A 24,484-nucleotide genomic window follows, 5' to 3' on the forward strand; every position below is an offset into this window, starting at 1 on the left:
TGAATCCCTTTGAAAATCTCCCGTGAAAATGCCCTCCAAAGCTTCACCCCGAATGAAAAATTGAGAGAAATGGTCAAAAATCGCGAAGGGTGGAATTTATAGTTTCTGCCCCAGCAAAACCGCACCTGCAGTCCGAGGCGCGCACCTGCGAACTTTACTTAAAACACCAGTGTCGCACCTCCGCAAGAAATCCCACATTTGCGCAACAGCAGGTGCGACAAGGACCTCGCTTCTGCGATCCCAGCCTGCCCCTATCTTGGCTGCATCTACGGCTTCATATCCGCTCATGCGTGCCCGCACCTGCGGTCCCCTAGCCGCAGGTGCGGTTATGACAACAACACAACTCCTTCAGCTGCCAAACTCAATTCAAAATCACCCGTTAACCACCCGAAATCACCCCGAGACCTCCGGGGCTTCAACCAAAGGCACGAGCAAGTCATATACCACCTTCGAAACATGTACAAATCCTCAAAACACCTAAAACAACATCGAAACATCGAATTAACCATGGATTCTAGCCTAAAAACTCTAAAGACATCCGAATTGCGACTTTTGATCAAAAACTCTATCAAACCTCGTCCGAATGACCTGAAACTTTGCACACACATACCAAATGACACAACAGACCTACTGCGACTTCCAGAACTCCATTCCGACCCCAATATCAAAATCTCACTACCGAACCGAAAACTTCAAAAATTCAACTTTCAGCATTTCAAGCCTAATTAAGCTACGGACCCCCAAAACACAATCCGAACACGCCCCTAAGCCCGAAATCACCCAACAGAGCTAACAGAACCGACAGAATACCATTACGAGGCCGTCTTCACGCTGCTCCGATTACAGTCCAAATTCTAAAGCTTAATCTCTCATTTAGGAACTAAGTGTCCCCAAACACTCCGACACTCAAAATGAAACCTCCCGACAACTCGAAATAGTAGAAATAAACACGGGGGAAAGCAGTAAATAGGGGATCGGGGCGTTAATTATTAAAACGACCAGTTGGGTCATCACATCCTCCCCCTCTTAAAACATTCGTTCATCCTCGAACGAGCATAAACACATACCTGATGTAGTTAAAAGATGAGGGTAATGGCTGCACATATCCTGCTCGGTCCCCCAAGTGGCCTCCTCGACTGGCTGACCCCGCCACTAAACATTCACTGATGAAATGTTCTTTGACCTGAACTTTCAAACCTGCCTGTCCAATATCGCCACTGGCTCCTCAATATAAGATTGATCCTTGTCCAACTGGACTGAACTGAAATCCAACACGTGCGACGGATCACCGTGATACCTCCAGAGCATCGAAACATGAAATACCGGATGAACTCCGATCAAGCTAGGAGGTAAGGCAAGCTCATAAGAAACCTCCCCAACACACCGCAATATCTCAAAAGAGCCAATAAACCTCGGACTCAATTTCCCTTTCTTCCCTAATCTCATAACGCCCTTCATAGGTTAAACCAGCAGCAAAACCCGCTCTCCAACCATATAGGAAACATCACTAACCTTCTGGTCCACATAACCCTTCTGTCTGGACTGGGCTATACGGACTGTATCGTGAATCACCTTAACTTTCTCCAAAGCATCCTTCACTAAGTCTGTGCCCAATAATCTAGCCTCATTCGTCTCGAACCAACCCACCGGGGACCTACACCGCCTACCATACAAGGCCTCATACGGTGCCATCTGAATGTTGCACTGATAGCTGTTGTTGTAAGCAAACTCAGCCAGTGGCAAGAACTGATCCCAAGAACCTCTAAACTCCATCACACACGCACGGAGCATATCCTCAGAATCTGAATGGTACGCTCGGACTGTCCGTCCGTCTGGGGGTGAAATGTTGTACTCAACCCTACCCGAATGCCCAACTCATGTTGTACGACCCTCCAAAACCGTGAATATTTAAGCGATTCCTAAAGTGTGAATATTTAACTAAAGTTAAACTAGAGTAACAAATTAACAGATCAAAGAAAATAAGTTGGCAAATTATAGAGACGAATTCAATATGAGTGAATATTCTAGAGCTATGGGTTAGCTAACAACCCCGTTGAGTATTCCACCTAAATCGTCTAATTAATTTATCTGGTTTATTGATTGACAGGGTTAATATTGCTCGTAGCCTTCTCCCGAAGTACAACTCGCTTATTCAAGCTAACCTAACGCCTATATTCCTATGGAATTAGGATTAACAAGAATGCATTTATAATTCCCGTATAATAACCAAGCAAGGCGATTAGGTATATTCCTATCCTAATCGCAAATCCGCTCCCCCTAAGAGTTAAGATCTTGGTCTACTCAATCTTATATGCAATCTAGAATTCCCTCTCCCGAGTTCAATCCTTGATTCGTAGATAGTATTCAATTGGTGATCAAGCAATAAAATAATTAAGCGAAAGATTGAATAAATAAACCAATATGATAAAATAATAAGAACAATTCAAGCTTCAAACTACAACGTTCATGTAGCACCCAAAACTCTAGAACTAATAAACTATTAAATTAAAGGAAGAGAAGAGAAGAAAAACTAGTTAGAAGCCTCCTCCAAGCATGGTGTGTGTTCCTCCACGTGAATTCTCCTCCAAAGTATGTTAGATATCACTAAAGTGGCGTCCTCCCCCCAAAATACCGTTTTTCCATGTATATATACCAAGTAGGGTTGGGCCCAAACAATTATACCTTCTCCAATGTGAAAAAGGACATTTTTCTCGGGTTTGACTAGCGCGGTCGCGCATCTGGGCGCGCTAATGGCCGCGCTAGTTGGACAACTTTCTGTCCTGGGCGCGCTAAATCTAGGGCGATCGCCCATCTAGGCACGCCCTTTTCACCCTGTTCCATTTGGAATTTGGAAAAACGTATAGCATGAAAGTTGTAGCCCTTTGAGTTAGCTTTCCAACCATATATTGTGGAGCCAAACTGGAGTTTTGAGCAAAATGTTATATCTATTTTACAAGACAGTGCACAACATGCATGCTCGATTCTTCGTTCGCTCTAACTATCATCCGTTGACCCCCAAACGCGATCCCAACTTGTATCCTTGGGCTTTTACTCAGACTTCAAAGCTCCAAATCACTTGAATTCATTCCATAATATTTACATAGCTTGGAATCACTCCTACAAGGCATAAAACACATATTTAGTGCAAAACACTAGCGAATAAAACTCAAACTCAATTAAAGTGCAGTGAATTAGAGTGTAATAAGCGACTAAAATACAAAATTATAGCCTATCATCAACACCCTACACTTAAACCATTGCTCGTCCTCGAGCAATCAAACTACATCAAACTACACTATATAAAGAGAGGACCTTTTTAAACAATTCTCCTAACATATCACACCAAGAATATTTAAAATAGACTAAGCACAAGAGTGTAACATCTTCACCTCAAGATTTGACTCACAAGTACCACGCATTATTCGCAACTCACCCACTTACTCTAACATAGAGGTCAATGACATTACCTTTCCTTCATGAATCAAGTGCCCTCACACAACCAACGAGAGTAGTCCCACACAATAAAATTTAAGAACACTTAGGAACTCAAGATAGAAAGAATTCACTCACTCTCAGAAATAACATTCATATGACACAAAAGATGCACCATAGGCTTGCCCGTAGTGTACTACTCTACTAATCGAGCTCATTCAGTCTAGGATTGTCACGACCCAAGCCCCACAATGGTCGTGATGGTGCCTCTCGTGAGGACAAGGCCAGTCAACTAACCCAACTCGTCTCTTTCAAAATAGTTAAGCACAAATGATTAGCAAAAAAATATGAGTTAATAATATTAATTAACAAAATTACAACCCAACACAGCCGAAACCGGGGTGTCACAAGTCACGAGCATCTATTAGAGTACAATTACAACTACAGGGCCTGAAATAAACAAAATATGACTGATAAACAAAAAGGAGGAGATGCAGTGCTGCAACGCTGGCAGTCACCTCGCTAAACTCTGATAACTTAACCTCCGATCAGCTCAAAACCCGCTATCGGGTGAACAAATACTTGCATCTACACACAAGGTGTAGGGAGTAAAGTGAGTACTCCAACTCAGTGAGTAATAAGGGTAAATAACAACTGAGCAGTAAGAAATCACGTAATGCAAACCATCATGCTATATAGGGACAGTGAAAAACCCTTTGAGAGAAAGCAGTGAGCTGTAAAACCTTTAGAAATATCTTAGCGCAGTTTAAAACCTCTTATGAAAATGACTTTTTCAACAATTATGCAATTGAATACAAAACAAATAGTGCAGATAAGCACAGAAGTCCGCCTCTCGGGCAGCACACTCGGTTATCTGTTAATACCAGAGCAACAGGTAAATATTGCAAGAAGTAGCACAAATAGCATATAATGGCAGACAATGAAATAATGTGAACACATCAAACAGTACTAGTACCACTACTGTGTGAAGCCCGATACATATATCGTTGCGGGGTGCAGCCCGATCCATTTAACGTCGACGACGCTCACTGGGGGTGTGCAGACTCCGGGATGGGCCCCTTACGTCCCAAGCGCAATATCAAGCCATATCGTGGCATCAAATCTAGGCCCTCGGCCTTATATCAGTATCAGTGTAACACCGATGTGGCGTGCAGCTCGATCTAAAGGTATCCTTACAATACAGGCCCTCGGCCTTACTCAGTGAACAAAAATCACATAAGCCACTCGGGCAACAATAAAACATGATGCTCAGCCCAAAATATATATTTAGAAATATCATTTCGAGTGTTTAAGGCATTGTAAACTTGGCTAAGTTTTAAAACAGTGGAAAACACATGATTGAGTTCAAATATATATTTAAAACAGTGAGGAATTATCAACAACAATCCCCGAAGGGTTCAAATAGCTAGCACGAAGCCCAAATATGGTAATCAGCCCACATTATGATAATAACAAGTAAGGCAAATACGCAGTAAGTTCATTAATCGGGACGGACCAAGTCACAATCCCCAACGGTGCTCGACCCCACGCTTGCTATCCGTCGTGCAAGTCACCTCAATACAGCACTATGATGTGCAAATTCGGGATTTCAAACCCGTAGGATGTCATTTACACTCATTACTCACCTCGAACCGACGAATTCTCTAGCTCGCGATGCCTATGCCCCTCAAACCGGCCTCCACGCGCGTCGAATCTATCAAAAATCAGAGCGAATACATCACAATATGCCAATGGGACAATACCCAATCGAAACAATCGAAAAATATTAAAAATCCGAAAATTTGCAAAAACTCGAGCCCCGGGCCCACTTCTCGAAATTCAGAAAATTTTACATCATCGGATTCCTTATCTCGCCACGAGTCTATACATATCTAAATCCCAAGAATCGGAGTCCATTTCACCCCTCAAATCCCTAGTTTAAGCTCTCTTAGGTTCAAGCCCTCAACCACCATTTTTGACCTTTAATTTCTTAAGTTTTCAGCTTTAATCCATGTATTTACACCGTAGAATCATGTTTTTAAGTCCAAGAGTTCAGACTTGATCAAAGCCCTTGAAACCCTCTTCAAAATTGCCCAAAATCTCTCCAAGAACGAAGTGAAATATGTTACTCTTTCAAACATTCGCGAAGATGAATTAAATATTTCTGTCCAGCAGAAAACCGCTTCTGCGGTCAAAATGTCGCTTCTGCGATCTCCTTCCGCTTCTGCGGAAATTCCCATAATCCAAAAACCCGCTTCTGCGACTTAAATCCCGCATCTGTGACTTCGCAGATGCGGCTTCCCCAACCGGTTCTGTGGAAACAGCGCCCCGGTCCCATCATCGCTTCTGCGGTCCAATCTTCGCACAAGCGAGACCGCTTCTGCGGTCCAAGGTTCGCAGAAGCGAAAACACCAGTTGCAGCAGACTTAGCAATATGCAAAATTCCAAAACTCCCCGTTTAACCATCTGAACTCACCCCGAGGCCCCCGGGACCTCAACCAAAAATACCAATGCATCCTATAACGTTATTCAAACTTGTTCCAATCATAAAAACCCATCCAACAACACTAAAATCATCAATTTTCATCGAATTCAAGCCTAAGTACTTCTAAAACTTCCGAAACACGCATTCGATCAAAAACACAACCAAATCACCTCCGAATCACCTGAAATTTTACACACACATCCCAAATCACCTAACGAAGCTACTCCAACTCTCAGAATTCCATTCCGACCCTCGGATAAAAATCTCACCTATCAACTGGAAATTGCCAAAATACTAACTACGCCGATTCAAGCCTAATTCTACACCGGACCTCCAAATTCACTTCCGATCACACTCCTAAGTCACAAATCACTCCCCGAAGCTAACCAAATCACCGAAAATCACATCCGAGCCTTCTAACTCATAAGTCAACATCCGGTTGACTTTTCCAAAACAAGCCTTCCTTAAAGAGACTAAGTGTCTCATTTACTTCCGAAAATCAACCCAATTCAACTCGTTCACACAAGAAACTGATAATGAAGCATAACGAAGCAGGAAATGGGGGAAACGGAGCGGTTCTCATGAGACGACGGGTCGGATCGTCACATCCTCCCCAACTTAAACAAACGCTCGTCCTCAAGCGTACCCAGAGTTATCCTAGAAGCCAACCAATAGGTGAATGACCTTACCAAGCATATACCCAGGGGTGATCCCACATCACCCTATCTCGCATAGGTCCGATAACACAACATAGCTAAAATTTCACAATCCATCTAGTCCATAAACCATAGAACCAATTGCACATTTCGAAATCATACACAAGATCAGAACCTCACATCTATCTCAGAATAAGCCCGAACCAGCTATAATAACCCATACCTGCAACCTCAGGTGCAATCATATAATATACTACATAACCCAAACACTCGAAACGATAACTTCTATTCACAGCAGTTGACCACAACACCCGAATACCGGTAGAAAACCTCTTATCAACTAAGGTCTTATTCCAACACTTTCATATACTGCCAACGATAAAAGAAACACGCAATAAACCGTAACCATTTCTCAGATCAACCATTCATGAAGCCACTTCCCTTTTGACTAATACCACAGCAGATTCCGAGCCGAACCTCGATATTATCCTTCCAACAAGCTGACATCAAATCCATTCGTATTCATTAGTGACCCCCAACGATCACCTCGAATCCAACACACCACTCTGGTGATATTACACCTCAATACAGGCCTAAGCCACAACTTGCATAATACGCGCACCAATAAGAAACGGTCTAAACATACTTAAATCATGAAAAATGACTCAAACGAAAGAGCTGTACCTGAAGCTCATCAGTACCATCACAACATAAGGATGAGACCCTGTCTCACATCATAGAAATAGAACACCTGAATCTACCGCAAAAGTCATATCTCCACGTAGCCTCGCTACAAATGCGCGATCCTATCCAAACATTGTTACACCTGAAACACCTCAAGTCACCCTGCTCAAATTGACAGCCACGCACAATTTGATGTCTGGAACCCAGCAAATCAATACACCCATGGTGAAACAAATAACAAATGCCACGCAAGCCTGATAAAACATAACCGGTACGTCAATCATAGAGCAACACTCAATTACTCTTCTTGCTCGACTTTCACTTTGAATCCCCAATATAACCGCACTACATATGCCCAGAACTAGCGAATGATAACGTCTCGCAGCACAAAAGCAATTCATAGACCTCCCCAGATCATTAACAAGCTCACTAACGATCGAATCAACCTATCCCTCAACAATAAAAATTTTGGGGCCAACCAAGCCGACTCAAGCTAGAACACGCATCCACATTGACCTGCCAATGAACCAATCATCAAGGGAGCCTGAAGCTGCTTCTTCCACTACTACAGTTCCTACCGGGGCCATACGATACAGTGCTTGGCATCAAATCAATACCGAAATCCACAACCTCGTCTGGCGACATGCCCAGCCACAAGAAATACATCTTAAAAGTCCCTCAACTCCGGAACTGAATCAATGGTAGAAACCTCTGCACTGACATCCATCACGAAGGCCCAATTAAGAAAAGCAACCCTTCCCGGCCGTCCGCTGGTCTTTGAAATATAAGCCACACTGCTAGAACATAATCCGATGCACCTCGCCACTCAGCCCGTGGCATTTCTGGCATAGCCCATAGCGCAATAGCCCAGAATAACCCAACACTGAGACAACCAGTCTACACCCCAATATCATATCCAAAATCTAATGTACCAAGCAAAGAAAGATCCACTCACGCCTCCAAATCCCTGTAGTTGCTAAACAGTGCCGATACATACGATCTACAACCACATCATAGCCTGCATATGAGAACTTCCGTCTCCACATCCACACGACATATGAATCATCACATCCGTTCCCATTTTCGTCGTCCGAACACGTGCACACCTTTAATACCCAATCATTCCACGATATATACTCTAACATTCTCCTGTGCCATCAAACAAACTCGGATATCAGCAGTCGATCTAACAAGAAAGCGCCGCAATACTACCAAAGTATCATCACTTTAATCACATTACCAAACATATACTCCCGTCAAATCATTTCCAATTAGCAGTACCATTTCCTTGATTACCTGAGGCTACCCGTTGCCTAAGACTTTTTTTTTTGAACTTCTTTTTAGAACTGAACTGTAACTCATCTAGCCAAGAACTTCCACTAATCCCATTTGGAAGAAAATCATTACACATCCCATGGTCCACATGCCCATAGAAAATATACATCTCAAAACCACAGTAAAACCCAACAAGAACTCTCTCCCAATTCCATTTGCACAAGCTAAACTGCCAGGACTGAATCCTTCTAACCAAACCAAGCTAAGCAAGCTGTCAGAACTCAAGCGCCTTGCTGCAAAATACCTGTAAGCGCTCATTACCTCGAACACATACAAAGAAATTGATCATATCCTTACCATACCGATTCGGTCTACTATCAAGCTATTCCATCTATCTAATTTCCTTTCCGATTCATCATCAACTTGATATTCCCTCTTGCTGTAGCACCACAATGCCTCAACCTAGGCTTACTACACGAGACCCAAGCATAAGACCACACTATCTAAGACCCATAGGCCACTGAGTACTCTCTCAAGTGTTCCCAGAAACATCACATTCTAGAATACATTACTCTGAAGATCTTCCTGCGAATCTATGTCCGTTACCTTTACTTTCCAGATACTGATACATAGGATCCCATAGTTAACATAAAAATACCACAAGTCTTGGCATTTTCCAATGAAAACACAGTCTCTAACCACATACCCAACCTTATGACACCTGACTGTTACATGTAGAATCTTGAACACATTAAAACCATTCTCGAGAGTCATTTACTTCTTATTCGAACTGCAATTCACCTGATCAAACGAACTTAACCACCCGTGCCTCATTAGCACTCTGACACCACAGGATATGACCTCATCCCAATACAAACAAACATCTTCCTGCTCCATGCACCGAGCATTCCTTACCAACAATAGCTTAAGACATCCTGTGATTCTCACACATCTACGAAGCACCATGTAACCTTTATCAAAATTTTCCTTCACTCGTGCCATCCTCGGCTCAATTTCCGCAACCAGAACTGATTCACCAGCATGCCTCAAACCAGAACCAACATAGCACATAACCGTACAATTAGCTAATCAATAGCAAACTCCCCAACTTGGCTCGAAGCCATGGATCAAAACACTCCCAACAACTCATAACGCATATACTCTATTGCTGCCTTAATACCATAGTGAGATTAAACTCAATCCTTCATAGTGAGATTAACTCTTCTGCAAATCTCACATTCAACCCCGCAATAGTGAAGCCCACTCTCTTAAGCAATCCGAAATCTCAAATTTCAATACGTACCCTTCAATTACACATGAGACCTTCTAACATACACATAAGGATCATACCACTTAATAACACCCCGCAGGAGATAAACCACATGCTTCGCCTCAATTTAACATTTCCGTATACCATCCATCGTCATACACATTACACAGCCACTTAGTGTTCCTGAGTCTGGACTCATACCGCTACATGAAATGCACTTCACTCCCCAACTAGGAGACACGAAATGATTCTTCACGCGCCCATAACTCGGGCTACACATCAAATAACAATAGGAATCGAACACTTAACAGTTCATCAATTATTCAGCGGACTTCTTCGTCACTACTATGTCATACAGATACATCTCGCAGTACTAACATACTCATCACCTGGATATCCAACCGCCATTCCCGTTAATAGGGACTACGCCGAGCATATAAGCTGAAAACACTTACTCACACAATCAGCACCTCGGTGCTTAATCCATAGGCAGAGATCCGGCCATAAGTCCTCCAGACTGGCCCAACATCAAACTCACAGAGATCACATCTCGCCCCTCGATCGGGGAATCACAAGCCATCAAGGCACCTCTGATACCGAGCGCTCATACGCGCATACAAACGCGTGGAAGGAATTTCAAGAGTTTCTTTTCAAGCTGAATTAAGAACGCACGATAAGAATTCAAGAATGTGATGTTTTCCTAAAGGTTTTGCAGCCTCTCGAGGATAAATACAGACGTCTCCGTACCGATCCGCGAGACTCTACTAAACCTGCTCATGACTCGTGAGACCTAGTAACCTAGGCTCTGCTACCAACTTGTCACGACCCAAACCCCACACTGGTCATGATGGCGGCTCTCGTGAGGACAAGGCCAGCCAACTAACCCAACTCGTCTCTTTCAAAATAGTTAAGCATAAATGATTAGCAAAATAATATGACTTAGTAATATTAATTAACAAAATTACAACCCAACACAGCCCAAATCGGGGTGTCACAAGTCACAAGCATCTATTAGAGTAAAATTACAAATACAGGGCCTGAAATAAACAAAATATGACAGATAAACAAAAAGGAGGAGATGCAGTGCTGCGAACGCTGGCAGTCACCTCGCTAAACTCTGATAACTTAACCTCCGATCAGCTCAAAACCCGCTATCGGGTGAACAAATACCTGCATCTACACACAAGGTGCAGGGAGTAAAGTGAGTACTCCAACTCAATGAGTAATAAGGGTAAATAACAACTGAGCAGTAAGAAATCACGTAAAGCAAACCATAATGCTATATAGGGACAGTGAAAAACCCATTGAGAGAATGTAGTGAGCTATAAAACCTTTAGAAATATCTTAGCTCAGTTTAAAACCTCCTTTGAAAATGACTTTTTCAACAATTATGCAATTGAATACAAAACAAATAGTGCAGATAAGCACAGAAATCCGCCTCTCGGGCACCACACTCGGTTATCAGTTAATACCAGAGCAATAGGTAAATATTGCAAGAAGTAGCAAAAACAGCATATAATGGCAGACAATGAAATAAGGTGAACACATCAAACTATACAGGTACCGCTGCGGCGTGCAACCCAATCCATATATCGCTGCGGCGTGCAGCCTGATCCATATATCGCTGCGGCGTGCAGCCCGATCCATTTAACGTTGACGACGCTCACTGGGGGTGTGCAGACTCCGGGAGGGGCCCGTTACGGCCCAAGCGCAATATCAAGCCATCTTGTGGCATCAAATCTAGGCCCTCGGCCTTATATTAGTATCAGTGTAACACCGCTGCGGCGTGAAGCTCGATCCAAAGGTATCCTTACAATACAGGCCCTCGGCCTTACTCAGTGAACAAAAATCACATAAGCCACTCGGGCAACAATAAAACATGATGCTCAGCCAAAAATATATATTCAGAAATATCATTTCGAGTGTTTAAGGCATTGTAAACTTGGCTGAGTTTTAAAACAGTGGAAAACACATGACTGAGTTCAAATATATATTTAAAATAGTGAGGAATTATCAACAACAATCCCCGAAGGGTTCAAATAGCTAGCACGAAGCCCAAATATGGCAATCAGCCCACATTATGATGATAACAAGTAATTTCAGTTAAATACTCAGTAAATTCATCAATCGGGACGGACCAAGTCACAATCCCCAACGGTGCTCTACCCCACGCTCGCTATCCGACGTGCAAGTCACGTCAATACAGCACTATGATGTACAAATCCAGGGTTTCAAACCCTCAGGATGTCATTTACAATCCTTACTCACCTCGAACCGGCAAATTCTCTAGCTCGCGATGCCTCTACCCCTCAAACCGGCCTCTACGCGCGTCGAATCTATCCAAAATTAGAGCGAATACATCACAATATGCCAATGGGACAATACCCAATCAAAACAATCGAAAAATATTAAAAATCCCGAAATTTGCAAAAACCCGAGCCCCGGGCACACATCTCGAAATTCAGAAAATATTACATCATCGCATTCCTTATCTCGCCACGAGTGTATACAGAACAAAATCCCAAGAATCGGAGTCCATTTGACCCCTCAAATCCCTAGTTTAAGCTCTCTTAGGTTCAAGCCCTAAACCACCATTTTTTACCTTTAATTTCTTATGTTTTCAGCTCTAATCCATGTATTTACACCGTAGAATCATATTTTTAAGTCCAAGAGTTCATACCTGATCAAAGCCCTTGAAACCCTCTTCAAAATCGCCCAAAAACTCTCCAAGTCCGAAGTGAAATATGTTACTCTTTCAAACTTTCGCGAAAATGAATTAAATATTTCTATCCAGCAGAAACCGCTTCTGCGGTCAAAATGTCGCTTCTGCGACTTCCGCTTCTGCGGTCTCCTTCCGCTTCTGCGGAAATTCCCATAATCCAAAAACCTGCTTCTGCAACTTAAATCCCGAATCTGTGACTTCGCAGATGCGGCTTCCCCAACCGCTTCTGCGGAAACAGCGCCCAGGTCCCATCATCGCTTCTGCGGTCCAATCTTCGCACAAGCGAGACCGCTTCTGCGGTCCAAGCTTCGCACAAGCGAGATCGCTTCTGCGGTCCAAGCTTCGCAGAAGCGAAAACACCAGTTGCAACAGACTTAGCAACATGCAAAATTCCAAAACTCTCCGTTTAACCATCCGAACTCACCCCGAGGCCCCCGGGACCTCAATCAAAAATACCAATGCATCCTAATACGTTATTCAAAGTTGTTCCAATCATAAAAACCCATCCAACAACACTAAAATCATCAATTCTCATCAAATTCAATCCTAAGTTCTTCTAAGACTTCCGAAACACGCATTCGATCAAAAACCCAACCAAATCACCTCCGAATCACCTGAATATTTTACACACACATCCCAAATCACCTAACGAAGCTACTTCAACTCTCGGAATTCCATTCCGACCCTCAGATCAAAATCTCACCTATCAACCGGAAATTGCCAAAATACTAACTACGTCGATTCAAGCCTAATTCTACACCAGACCGCTAAATTCACTTCCGATCACACTCCTAAGTCACAAATCACTCCCCGAAGCTAACCAAATCACCGAAAATCACATCTGAGCCTTCTAACTCATAAGTCAACATCCGGTTGACTTTTTCAAAACAAGCCTTCCTTAAAGAGACTAAGTGTCTCATTTCCTTCCAAAAATAAACCCAATTCAACTCGTTCACACAAGACACTGATAATGAAGCATAACGAAGAAGGAAATGGGGGAAACGGAGCGGTTCTCATGAGATGACGAGTCGGGTCGTCAAAAGGATCAAGTAGAATTTTATTTGGTTGTAATGTAGGCTGAGACACGGGTATGATACATTTAGATATAAGAGTGACTACACCTCCCTAAGCACTTTAATACATATACTTTAACATTCAAAACTCCACACTTATGTCAAACCATAACTCCACCTTCACATCAATATATATTAACTCCCCACTTCTTTAAGCACAAATATATCAAGAGTCACCACTATCACATAATATTTTTCACCGCAATACAACTATCTTTCTTTTCTTTTCTTTTTTTTCTTGTTCAATTCAAGTGGCTCTTACTTATTTTTAAAACACTGCACCTTTCTCCTTATTTCATTAGTTCCACTCAAAAGCCAAACCAAACACCCCACACTTTATCTTTTACAAAGTTCATAACAATTCAAGTGCTCATGCGAGGTGAAAAGGTTCAAATAAATGGTTAATTCAAACATATGAGTAAGGCTTGTAATGTGGTTGCCAAAGAAACAGGATTATAGGCTCAAAGGAGTTAACTATGATACATAACAATTAGGCGGGTAATATATTTATATGGCTCAACAAAGAAACGCCTATATAACTTCCAAGACTGAACAAAACTACTATTTCGCTTTGCAAACACACGGGGCAAGTTCTAGACATCGAATGCAATGCACAGAATAACATAAAACCTTACACATACATGACACATAACTCACTCAAGATTGGACTCATCAAGACAATCTAGTCAAAGAAGTTAAGCAAAGTTAAGATCATACAATTTAAGGTACTTATACAAGAGTCAAAAATTGAGCCTAAGCGTCACAACTAATGTACTCACTATTCTCAAGGCATGTCAAAGTTAGAAGATATTGATTCAATTCAATTCACATCACCATGGCTTCTCTCCTAAAAAAAATAAAACTACCTACACCCGGTTCAAACAAAACCCTTGGAAAAGAACCTCGGCACAAAGAAAAACCAAGGGGGAATTACCGCACTACCTATAAAGAAAATCTTTTTGTCCTTTCTCTTTAGACTTACATCCCTCAAGAAAGCTGTCTAGGAGATCCATCATCGGGAATAGTCCAAATTTTTTTTTCCGTTTTTCAAAAAAAATATTATTCAATTAAACTACTAAAATAGCATAGAAAGTCACTCAGAAAATCTCCTCACCCCACACTTAAAATTGTGCAATGTCCTCAATGCATACTATTACTAATAAGAGGGTAAAAGAGACTCCCTGGTAGGCCAAAGGCCGAAGAATTAGCAGCTCACGGGATACTCAGACTTCTCCCACGTATGATCCCGTGTGCGGGTACCTCACACTCAGTTTGAAACGCATGCTCGCTTTTGCACATGCCTATTGGCTTTGACTCCATGCTCTTACTCCTAAAAAATACAAAAATAATACTACAAAAAAAAAAAATAACACAATAAAAAATATAAACAAAAGAAAAAAATAAAAAATAAAATTGTGTTGCCTCCCAACAAGCGCTTGATTTAACGTCGCGGCACAACGCCATCACTTTCACCACTTTTCCTTCCACTTTGAGGATATAAATTGCGCCCCCAATTTCGCATCAATTTTTCTGTCACATTCCTGGGGCGGTGGTATGAAAATAAAGGAACCAAGTAAATAATATCGCATCATGCACTTCTTGGCTTTTAAGTGAGGGATATCGTTTTGTCTCCTTGGCATTGCAAATTTCAGAATATAAACACTTTGTTCCTCATCCATTGACTCTTCCATATGCTCGACTGGATCAATTCCCATATCACCAACCAAACACAACGTTGAAAAGTGTTTAGAGTGAGGTCCAATACGCTCCAACTCCAAAATTGCATTACTTTTGACATCCTCAATTTTGCACTCTTCGTCAACCTTGGCATCATTAATAATATTTTGGTCTAATAATTGGTATTCCTCGTTGTGATTCACAAGCTCGCCAGTATCCACAAAAGTTGGTTGTAAGGCATCAGACGCCTCAACCATTTTATTCAACTGATCGTGCAGGTCATGGATATCTAAGCCAAATTGGTCTATCTCTTGCCTGAGCTCAGTTCGTTTGTCTATCAGTTGTTCTGTCATATTTGAAAGACCATCACGAAGAAACTCTTGAGATTTTATCAGTTGAGCTTGTTCCTCTAGCCAAGATTGGCTCACTACATCTGCTTCTTCAAAATTTTCTTCTGGTGGGAACTCTCTCTCTTCAGCCACTTCCTCCGCCTCGGCCATCATTCTCATGATTGCTTCACTAATTCTTTGTATAGCCTTTCGATTTTCATCTTGTTGCTCGGCCACTTGCCTCATCATCATCTCATGTTGCTCGACTACTTGCCTCATCATGTCCATTATACGAGCCATGCTTTCCATATCCTGCACTTCATTGCTCCTATCAAACTCATAAACATTATTAGAAACATTATAATAAGAACTTGGGGAAGGATAATAAGAATTAGGACAACCATCCCAATGGCCACCTTGACAACCACACACATTACAAAAATTCCACACATCAGATTGAGATGCACAATTTATCCCTTAGTGTGGTCCTCCACAATATGGACAAGGATCATAATAATAAGAATAACCAATATTCGACCAATTATCATTCCAAGATGCCATGTCAACAAAGATAATAAAATATTAAATTAAGTTAAAAATAAAAAATAAAAACTTGAATAGGCAAAAAGTAAAAATCCAATCTAGTAGAATAGTTAATTTCTAAGTCTCCGGCAACGGCGCCAAAAACTTGTTGCTCCAAAACGCACACGCAAGATTACGTGGTCGACAAGTAATATAGGATTATAAGTCCAGATATCATACCCACAGGAACTTGTGACTAACTATCAACTAAATTAAACCAAACAATTAATCTATTAAAGCGATTCCTAAAGTGTGAATATTTAACTAAAATTAAACTAGAGTAACAAATTAAGAGATCAAAGAAAATAATTTGGCGAAATATAGAGGCGAATTATATATGAGTGAATATTCTAGAGCTATGGGTTAGCTAACAATCTCGTTGAGTTTTCTACCTAAATCATCTAATTAATTTATCTGGTTTATTGATTGACAGGGTTAATATTGCTCGTAGCCTTCTCCCGAAGTACAACTCGCCTATTCAAGCTAACCTAACACCTATATTCCTATGGAATTAGGATTAACAAGAACGCATTTATAATTCCCGTATAATAACCAACCAGGGCGATTAGGTATATTCCTATCCTAACCGCAAATCCGCTCCCCCTAAGAGTTAAGACCTTGCTCTACTCAATCTTATATGCAATCTAGAATTCCCTCTCTCGAGTTCAATCCTAGATTCGTAGAAAGTCTTCAATTGGTGATCAAGCAATCAAATAATTAAGCGCAAGGTTGAATAAATAAACCAATACGATAAAATAATAAGAACAATTCAAGCTTCAAACTACAACGTTCATGTAGCACCCAAAACTCTAGAACTAATAAACTATGAAATTAAAGGAAGAGAAGAGAAGAAAAACTAGTTAGAAGCCTCCTGCAAGCGTGGTGTGTGTTCCTCCACGTGAATTCTCCTCCAAAGTATGTTAGATATCACCAAAGTGGCGTCCCTACCCCCCCCCCCCCCAAAAATACCGTTTTTCCATATATATATATACCAAGTAGGGTTGGGCCCAAATAATTATTGCTTCTCCAATGTGAAAAAGGACATTTTTCCCGGGTTTGACTAGCGCGGTCACGCATTTGGGCGCGCTAATGACCGCGCAAGTTGGACAACTGTCTGTCCCTGGCGCGCTAAAACTAGCGCGTTCACGCATCGGGGCGCTCACTTTTCACCTTGTTCCGTTTGGAATTTGGAAAAACGTAAAACATGAAAGTTGTAGCCCTTTGAGTTAGCTTTCCAACCGTATATTGTGGAGCCAACATGGAGTTCTGAGCAAAAAGGTATATCTATTTTACTAGGCAGTGCACAATATGCCTGCTCGATTCTTCGTTCGCTCTAACTATCATCCGTTGACCCCCAAGCGTGATCCCGGCTTGTATCCTTGGGCTTTTACTCATACTTCAAAGCTCCAAATCACTTGAATTCATTCCATAATATCTACATAGCTCGGAATCACTTCTACAAGGCATAAAACACATATTTAGTGCAAAACACTAGCGATTAAAACTCAAACTCAATTAAAGTGCAGTAAATTAGAGTGTAATAAGCGACTAAAATACACAATTATAGCCTATCATCAAGTACCTCTATCTGAAATAAAAGAAACTGGAATACCATGTAAACGGAGAATCTCCCGTATATAAATCTCCACCAACCGCTCTGAAGAATAGGTGGTACACATAGGAATGAAATGCGCGGACTTGGTCAGCCGATCCACAATCACCCAAATGGCATTGAACTTCTTCAAAGTCTGTGGGAGCCCAGCTACGAAGTCCATGGTGATCCGCTCCTACATCAACTCCGGAATCTCTATCAACTGAAGCAATCCACCCTGTCTCTAGTGCTCATACTTTACCTGCTGACAATTGAGGCACCGAGATACCAACCCAACTGTATCTTTCTTCATCCGCCTCCACCAATAGTGCTGTCTCAAATCCTGATATATCTTCGCGGCACCCGGATGGATGGAATACCGTGAACTATGGGCGTATTCTAGAATCAAGTCCTGAAGCCCATCAACATTGGGTACACAAACCCGACCATGTATCCTCGATAACCCGTCATCACCAATGGTCATGTTTCTGGCATCACCCTACAGAACCCGATCCCTGAGGGCAGACAAATGAAGTTTATCAAACTGCCGCTCTCGAATACGATCGAACAAGGAAGACCGAGAAACCACACAAGCAAGGACCCGACTAGGCTCCGAAAGATCCAATCTCGCAAACTGACTGGCTAAGGCCTGAACATCCATCGCCATAGGCCTCTCTGCTGCTGGTAGATAAGCCGAATACCCAAAACTCTCTGCCCGGTGACTCAAAGCATCGGCCACCACATTGACCTTGCCCGGGTGATACAAAATAGTGATATCATAGTCCTTCAGCAGCTCTAACCACCTCCTCTAATGCAAGTTAAGGTCCTTCTACTTGAACAGATGCTGCGAACTCCGGTGATCAGTATAAATCTCACAAGGCACACCGTACAAATAATGACGCCAGATCCTCAAGGCGTGAACAGTAGCAGCTAACTCAAGATCGTGGACAGGATAATTCTTCTCATGAACCTTCAACTGTCTGGACGCGTAGTCAATCACCCTACCATCCTGCACCAATACCGCTCCAAGGCCAACCCTCGAGGCATCACAATAGACAGTATAAGACCCCAAACCGGTAGGCAATATCAAAACTGGGGTTGTAGTCAATGCTCCTTTGAGCTTCTGAAAAAGCTCTAGTCACACTCTTCCGTCCACTGGAACGGAGCACCCTTTTGGGTCAGTCTGGTCATAGGTGCTGCAATGGATGAAAATTCCTCAACAAATCGACGGTAATAACTCGCCAAGACAAGAAAACTACGGATCTATGTAGCTGAGGATGGTCTGGGCCAACTCTGCACTACTTCCACTTTAAGAAATGAAATAACTCTATTAGAAGCATGATCTAAGGTACCCCTCCACTCTACTCGCGGTACACCTAGCATAGCTGATCGCTGCCGACTCAACACTACACTAAGGTAGGAAGAGCGGGTTGCAACAGCTTTTACCCGAATAGTGGTTCGGGATCGAATTTCCACATGGAGCTAGTAATGGAGTTGTATTGTCTGTTTAGTCTAGAATTGCAGTTGTGCTTCTAATATCACTTCAAACATCCTTGGTTTTGATTTTTATATCTACTATTATAAGACTAATAATTGAAGCTAAATTATGCTACGGGAATACTGCTAAGGTGTGATTAATATAAAGAAAGGCACTAGGGTCGTGGCATTGCCTAGGTGGCTAATTAACGGGTAGATGCTACTAAGGATAGATTAACATATTTGGGGCTTATGCTATAACCGTTGCACAATTGTAACTACTCTCACACCTCTCGGTAGAGAGGGTGACGTTGCCCAATTGGGTAGGCTAATTAGACAAGCAACTAGGGTTCAAGTAGGGTGATTACTCTCTCGTGGTTTCACCCGTTAATTGGGACTACCATTTCTCATGGGTCCATCCCAATTCCTTGTTGGGTCAATTTTGGGGTTATAGACTCTCTTTCTCAAGAAGAGTTGAACCCACCAAGCTAGAATCAGTGTTTGCAACCATTAATCCTTAATTGAAACGTAAAATTAACCCAAATAGCAAACACCCAATATCAACCTAACCTTAGATGGCAACACCAATCAATTACCCACACTAGGGTTGAGCCACAACCCTAGCTGATGAGTTTAGCTACTCATGCTAGATGCAAAAATTAAAGAAATAGATGAAGAAGTAAACATATTAATTAATTGCAAGGAAGAAAATACAATATTGAAGAGTAAGAATGCCAAAAATGGCTAAAGTAGGCGTTCTCACGAGCTCAGCAGCTTCAGAAAAACAAAACTTCCTCTAAAATAGAAAAAGGTTCTATTTATAATGGGTTGGAAAAATTGGACAAAAATACCCCTGTGGGGTCAGCGCGGACCGCGCAAACATGACCGCGGCCGCACTGGCTCTTGAACTCTTGGCTTCTGCTTCTATGAAGTTGAGGACCGCGGACCGCATAAAAATGTTGCGCGGCCGCATAGAATTGAGCGCGGGCCGCATTGCTTGGAAAGGATCAATAATAGGCTCTCTAAATCTCTGCTCCGCGGACCACGTAAAAGTGCAGCGCGGCTGCGGAGCCTGGCTGCGGACCGCGTTGGATTGACCACGGCCGCGTAACCTCCCCTTGAACTTGTCCATTCTTTGAACCTCCTAGTGCGGCCACGTTCACAGTTGCGCGGTCCGCACTTGGGCCTCTTTTCCTCAATTTCCTTGATCTTTGACACTTGAGCATGTTTCACTCCTTTCTGATCCGATATTTGACTTTCGTCGCTTTGTCGATCAAACTTGCAATCAAGTACAACTGGTGAGCATTTTGGGACTATTTTGTATCAATTTACAACCAAAGCGTAGGCAAGTAGGGGTATAAAACACATTAAAATCCTAACTTATCAACTCCCCCAAACTTAAGCCTTTGCTTGTCCTCAAGCAAACAAAATAAGACCCACCCCTTAAAGGAAAATCCACATAATTCCAGCCATCCTAAGGCAATCTCAACAAGCATCAATTGGGACTAACAATTTCCTCAACACGAATGCATCATTAACACACTTAACTTTTGAAATACCATGGATCAAGTGTGACACAAGAGCATCAAGAGTTGACACATTTCATCAAAGAGCTTATCTCAATTACTTTGGTCATTGTAGAACCCAAACTCACACGTCCTCAACTCTCCCTAAGCGAACCTCACCTTTTAGAGTATTAACACACAAATCGAGGTTGATGGATTTTCACTCATCTCTCTCCAGAAAAAGGTCACAAGTCCGGCTTTAGGTACCATATGCTTGCCCCTTATGTAAGTATCCACTAATGTAGGTTTCCTTCAACTCAAGATCATATAGGGCTTTTGTGGAGTCATTATGAAGGCTTTTGGGTAAGGGTAGGACATGTTTTTATTAAAATGGGTTCAATCTTCCCTTAAGCACTTCTTTTGATTCATTTTGGCACAACTCTTTTGACTCTTTTGAGTATTTCACTTCTTTACAAGAGGTTAGAGAGACACATTGTCACTCTTTCATATGCATCAAAACATTTCTCCTTTTCTACTTTTTCCACACCTTTATCTTTTCACTTTTGTTTCCTTTGAGTCCCTTTTCATTCTTGTTCATCTTGAACTTTCTTTTTGTCTTTTTCTTTTCTTGCTTTTTCATTGCCTTCCCTTTTTCTTTTGCTTTTGTACCTTTCTACCACTTTATTTCATTTCTTGTCTCTCCCCCCAAACTTAGACAATTGCCATTACTCAAGGGAAGATTTGGGTGCCAAGAGAGGGTAATCATATAGAACGGGTATAGGCTTGTAGCATTGGTTTTTGAAAGAAAAGGTTTAAGGCTCAAAAGGGTTAACTAGGGATCATTTATTTGGCAGGCTATGGAATTGTTCAGCTTAACATTCGGAACAAAGAGAGCCTATAATCACTTCTCAAGTAAAATTTCACCTAGGATTTCGCCTCAACAGACATTCAGGGGAAGTTCTAGACCATTGGCTCAGGACTTGGACTCACAATTAGATTCCTCACCACACACACGAAGGGATTGCTAAAGACATCGAGTCGAGGGCCCATAACGACCTTAGTTACGATTTAAGCACACAATGGTCCGAAAAGACCACATGATGATTTTTGGTCAACGCAAGAGTCTCAAGGCCACGACTTTCACCATCCTAAATACAACATTATGTCTTTGACCATGGGACAATTGGCGAATGTGCTAGGCCCAAGTGAACCTTTGCTTGAGGTGCCCTTAACTACCACTATCAAAAAAAAAGATCAAAGAAATGGACTCAAACCCTTAAGAAGGTAGTCACTCCATCCATCATCAGGAAGAGCCACCCGGTTCAAATAATATTCCACCCATGGAAAGAACCGTGGCCTTAAGAAAACCAAGGGCTTATTGGAAACGTCAAAAAAAAAAAAATAAATGGCTACGAGCCTAACTATAAAGCTAAAAACGAAAAATTTTTGCGAAAAAGAAATTAGAATGAATATTTACAATGGGGAGTTAGAATATACAAACGAGGGATGAATTTATACAAAATGTAACTTAACTTTATATACAAACCAATATAGAAAATAAAAGGTACTGAATGTAAAGTTATTTACATACCAAATAGCAAATCAAGCAAAAGGAATAAAAACTGAGTCAAATATGTACAATCATCCAGATAGTCAACAAAAAAGTAGGGCGCACCCTCAATTACTTTGGTCATTGTGGAACCCAAAGTCACACGTCCTCAACTCTCGTAAGCGAACCTCACCTTTTAGAGTATTAACACACAAATCGAGGTTGATGGAGTTTCACTAATCTCTCTCAAGAAGAAGGTCACAAGTCCGGCTTTAGGTACCATATGCTTGCGCCTTATGTAAGTATCCACAAATGTAGGTTTCCTTCAACACGAGATCCTATAGGGCTTTTGTGGAGTCATTATGAAGGCTTTTGGGTAAGGGTAGGACATGTTTTTATTCAAATGGGTTCAATCTTCCCTTAAGCACTTCTTTTGATTCATTATGGCACAACTCTTTTGATTCTTTTGAGTATTTAACTTCTTTACAAGGGGTTAGAGAGACACATTGTCATTCTTTCTTATGCAATTCAAAACATTTTTCCTTTTCTACTTTTTCCACGCCTTTTTCTTTTCACTTTTGTTTCCTTTGACTCCCTTTTTATTCTTGTTCACTTTGAACTTTCTTTTTGTCTTTTTCTTTTCTTGATTTTTCATTGCCTTCCCTTTTTCTTTTGCTATTGTACCTTTCTACCACTTTATTTCCTTTCTTGTCTCTCCCCCCAAACTTAGACATTTGCCATTACTCAAGGGAAGATTTGGGTGCCAAGAGAGGGTAATCATTTAGAACGGGTATAGGCTTGTAGTATTGGTTCTTGAAAGAAAAGGTTTAAGGCTCAAAAGGGTTAACTAGGGATTATTTTTTTGGTAGGCTATGGAATTGTTCAGCTTAACATTCGGATCAAGGAGAGCCTATAATCACCTCTCAAGTCAAATTTCACCTAGGATTTCGCCTCAATGGACATTCGGGGCAAGTTCTAGACCATTGGCTCCGGACTTGGACTCACAATTAGATTCCTCACCACACACACTAAGGGATTGCTAATGACATCGAGTCGAGGGCCCACAACGATCTTAGTTACGATTTAAGCACACAATGGTCCGAAGAGAGCACATGATGATTTTTGGTCAACGCAAGAGTCTCAAGGCCATGACTTTCACCATCCTAAACACAACATTATGTCTTTGACCATGGGACCAAAGGCAAATGTGCTAGGTCCAAGTGAAGCTTTGCTTGAGGTGCCCTTAACTACCAATATCAAAAAAAACAAAAGAAAAATCAAAGAAACGGACTCAAACCCTTAAGAAGGTAGTCACTCCATCCATCATCGGGAAGAGCCACCCGGTTCACACAATATTCCACCCTTGGAAAGAACTGAAAGTACAAGGGGGGGGGTGAATTGTAGATAATAAGTTAATCGTTAACAAGTTGACTAACTTAAGTAGTCCACTAAATAATGGAAATACTTGCAGATATAGAAATTCGAGGTAATGAGCAGAAAGTAAATGAAAAAATTAAAGTACNCGAGGTAATAAGCAGAAAGTAATATCAGAAATTAAAGACACCAGGAATTTTTATACTGGTTCGGATTCAATGTGAATCCTAATCCAGTCCCCTTGGGTTGCAAGGGATTTCTCTTCAAGTGAATAAGTTTTCTTTCGAGTACAGATTTGATGTATGTCGCTCAGTTTCTCTAGCACTCGTTTGATACAATGCCTCACCAGTTGTATGCCCTCTTTCTATCCCTGACTTGTTACACAGCAGATCTATATAGGCTACTATGCTTGTTTGCAGTAGAATGAAGAGAGTTATTTTGGTTTGATCAAAGTATGCTAAGGATGGAGTTACACTGTGAATTTATACAAGGATCAATGGTGAAGGCTTGTCAACCCAAGGGTTTTGATCCTTGGAAAGAGTTGATTCTTTCCAAGAATAAAGAACTATCCGTTGCTTCTCTTCAGACCTTTTCCTTCGGCAGATAACGGGTTTGACAGGATTCTTCCTTGATTGTTGGACCTTCCAATCTTGACCGCTGTCCGGATCTTCTAGCTTTAATAGTTCTTCAGTGATTTGATCTGACTCGTCAATCACAGATTGCGTTGAATCTTTATTCCATTATGGCAGATTTGATTTCCCAGAATCATGGAGCTAATCCTGATTTGCTGATGTAGTACTGTTT

The sequence above is a fragment of the Nicotiana attenuata genome, chromosome 1 (assembly GCF_001879085.1).
Source record: "Nicotiana attenuata strain UT chromosome 1, NIATTr2, whole genome shotgun sequence".
In the NCBI taxonomy this organism is placed as follows: domain Eukaryota; kingdom Viridiplantae; phylum Streptophyta; class Magnoliopsida; order Solanales; family Solanaceae; genus Nicotiana; species Nicotiana attenuata.